Source organism: Gymnoscopelus microlampas, assembly GCF_963454915.1.
Source record: "Gymnoscopelus microlampas genome assembly, chromosome: 24".
Classification (NCBI taxonomy): domain Eukaryota; kingdom Metazoa; phylum Chordata; class Actinopteri; order Myctophiformes; family Myctophidae; genus Gymnoscopelus; species Gymnoscopelus microlampas.
Genome location: NC_139961.1, coordinates 13,586,717 through 13,587,631, shown reverse-complemented (window position 1 = coordinate 13,587,631; position 915 = coordinate 13,586,717).

Sequence of the window (915 nt, the reverse complement as noted above, 5' to 3'; positions counted from 1 at the left end):
CCTCGCCAAACCCACATGACCTTGTACAAGTGACGTGATTGGTTTAAAAAAAACATAACCTGGATCTACGTGGCAGCATTCAACATCTAATTGAATTTGTTGAATGATCTGCAATAGCAGGTTCTCTTTTTCCCCCTTTTTTTTTGAGAGGCTACAATGTGCAGTTTTGCTGTTTGGTTGATTTTTGACTCCTTCTGTAAGGATAATTATTGTTTTAATATATGGAATACGCAGGAAAAAACAGTTAAAAAGACAGGAGAGGCTGTTGATTATTATTATATTATAGCCTATATTACTGTGTGCTGTGCAGTTATTTGGCTGATTGGTGACTCCTAATTATTGTTCCTATAAATTGGAGTTCTAAATGGAGCTGGCTAAACACATAGTATTGTACAGTAATGTATAGTGTGTAATATAACGTATTGCTCTCGATACCAAGTAATAAATAATATATTCTTACTTGTTAAAGGCGTAATAAGTTAACTAGTAATGTGTTACTCTTCCTGAGTAGCTTGCTCAACACTGCTTGCGACATGTTGTGATCTTGTAGATTGGCTATTTTCAACAGAGAGATTGAGTGTATGGGGGGAAAGGAGGGGGCCAGGTAGAGAGCTGGAGGACCAGGTGGGTATTTTGGCAATTATTCAACCTCCATATTTCTTAAAGATAATAATAATTGGGAATAAAATGCCTTAAAGACATTCTAAGCACATTACAACCACTTAATGCTAAAGTTTGTGGTTCATATCCACAAACTCCTATTACGGAATACTGCTGCTTCTGCCCTATACTGTACATGCAGAGAATAATGTAAGCTGACACTGCATTTTCATTGCAGTTTGACAAGGTTGACGTCAGATGTTTTTCACAGTTTTATTTGAGGAAGTTACACCCTCAGATGAACTCAGACACTCT